This window comes from Chaetura pelagica, unplaced genomic scaffold, assembly GCF_000747805.2.
Source record: "Chaetura pelagica isolate M959 unplaced genomic scaffold, ChaPel_1.0 scaffold555, whole genome shotgun sequence".
Lineage (NCBI taxonomy): Eukaryota > Metazoa > Chordata > Aves > Apodiformes > Apodidae > Chaetura > Chaetura pelagica.
Genome location: NW_009953297.1, coordinates 433,787 through 436,300, shown reverse-complemented (window position 1 = coordinate 436,300; position 2,514 = coordinate 433,787).

Here is a 2,514-nt window from a genome sequence, read left to right as displayed (position 1 = left end):
CAGGCTGAACACCCCAACTCTCCCAGCCTGGCTCCAGAGCTGCTCCAGCCCTCCCAGCATCTCCGGGGCCTCCTCTGGCCTCTCTCCAACAGCTCCGTGTCCTCCCTGTGCTGGGGACCCCAGAGCTGTTCCCAGCCCTGCAGGGGGGTCTCAGCAGAGCAGAGCAGAGGGGACAATCCCCTCCCTGGCCCTGCTGCTCACGCTGCTGGTGACACAGCCCAGGACACAGGTGGGTTCTGGGCTCCAGCTCATGTTGAGCTTCTCATCCACCATCACCTCCAGGTCCTTCTCCTCAGGGCTGTTTTTGATCCATTCTCCACCCAACCTGTATTTGTGCCTGGGATTGCCCTGACCCTGGTGCAGGACCTTGCACATGGCCCTGTTGAACTTCATGCAGTTTGCACAGTCCCACCTCTCCAGCCTGCCCAGGTCCCTCTGGATGGATCCCTCCCCTTCAGCCTGTTGACCTCGTGACACAAACCTCCCCTGGTCCTGTCCCACTGCTGGAGCATCCACATGGAGAAAAAGCTTCTCCTTTTGTCCAGTCTGAACCCCTTTTGTTTCCAGTGCTGCCCACCTAGTTACCCCAAGATATAAAACAGGTATGAGGGAGATCAGAGCCAGGTCCCATGACCTTGTCACAGACAGAAAAGGAACCCTCAGCTAAGAACTTCAGTCAACTCATTCCTCCCCTCCAGCCAACCTGCCCCACCAAGGCACACACACTGTGCCCTGCAGGCAAAACCAGCTCATTTCACACTCACCAGGCACACAAACCCAGCTGGGGAAACCACCCAGAAAGCTCAAGGCAATAAACATAAAGGAGGAAAGAACCAAAGGGGACAAGAGACCTTTTTAAAAACAAAACAACCTGTGTGATGTGCTCAGACCTGCACCACCATTCACAGGCAGACCTTGAGCCAGGAGCACCAGGTTTCAGCAGCACCAGCTCCAGTGAAAGGCAGGAGAAGAGGGAACAAGAGTGTGAGGGAAGGTGCCCGGGGCCACGGGAGGAAGAGGATGTGCAGAGCTTTGTCACCAGCAAAACAAAGACAGTGCCAGGTGAGTGATGTGGTGGTGGTGACCAGGATAGAAGCTCCCCAGCTCCCTGTGGGGATGTCTGAGTCACCCCAGGTTATTTGAGCACCCAATAAACGTGGGCAATTTCCTCCCCTGACCTTTGGCAGGTGAAAAATTGTTGGGTTCAAGTGAGGTTCTGTGTCCTCTGTGAGTTCTGTGTGACCTCCCTCTGGCAGGGGGGTTGGACTCAATCATCTCCAAAGGTTCCTTCCAACCCCAACCATCCTGTGATTCTGTGATTCTATGATCCACCTGGAATTACAGAGTCACAGAATAGAATCCCAGACTGGTTTGGAAGGGAACTGGAGAGGCCTTGGGTCCAACCTGCTGCTCAAAGCAGGGTGAGCTCTGAGATCAGGTTGGATTGCTCAGGGCTTTATCCCATCAGGCCTTCAAAGCCTCCAAGAACAATGATCATGGGATGGTTTGGGTTGGAAGGGACCTTCAAGATCATCCAGTTCCAACCCCCCTGCATGGGCAGGGACATCTCCCAGCAGCCCAGGCTGCTCCAAGCCCCATCCAACCTGCCCTTCAACACTGCCAGGGATGGGGCAGCCACAGCTTCCCTGCAGTTGTGCAGCAGTGACCTGACCTGGTGGCTCTGCAGTAAATCTGGTGCCCTTGGGGCTCTCGTGCTCCCCAGGGCTGCTCGGACCCTCCGGTGGCCCCAGACCAGCCCAAACTGCCACCAAGGGAGGGCAGGGAGCAGGGAGGAGGTGGACGTGGGGCCAAAGAGCTACCTCTGGCCTTCAGAAGTGCTGGTGGGGTGGGGAAGAGGGGGGGGAAATCAGGGTCTCAAGCTGGATGCAGACACCACCTTGCAGCCTGGAAGGAGGTTGTGGTGGGTTCATGGACTCTTAAGTCCTCCTGTAGCTCAGATCTGGGGAAAAGGCAGCACCTTCTGGCCCATCCCTGTCCCCCAGGGTGCCAGCCCTGCTCTTCTGCTGGTGACAGTCACTTCTGCCAAGTGACAAGTGATAGAACAAGAGGAAACAACCTCAAGTTGTGCCAGGGGAGGTTGAGGTTGGATCTGGGGAACAATTTCTCCCTGGCAAGGGTTGTCAGGGCCTGGCCCAGGCTGCCCAGGGCAGGGGGGGAGTCCCCATCCCTGGAGGGGTTTCCAAGCCCTGGAGATGGTGCTGAGGGACACGGGGCAGGGGTGGTTTAATGGTTGGACTGGGTGATCTTGAAGCTCTTTTCCAACCCAGAAGGACTCAGTGAACCCTGTGGTTCGTGCCACTGTTGCTGGGCACTTGGAGGGGACCCAGCCCTGCAGTGTCACACACAGCAGCACAGCTTGTGTCACACAGGCTGGGCTGGGGACAGGGATCCAGGCTGAAATTCATCCAGGAAAAAACTCTGGTTGAATCTCAGTGGGTTCCCCTGCCCCGGAGGAGAGAGGCTGGGAGGTGGGGAGCAGGCAGGGGGAGCAGG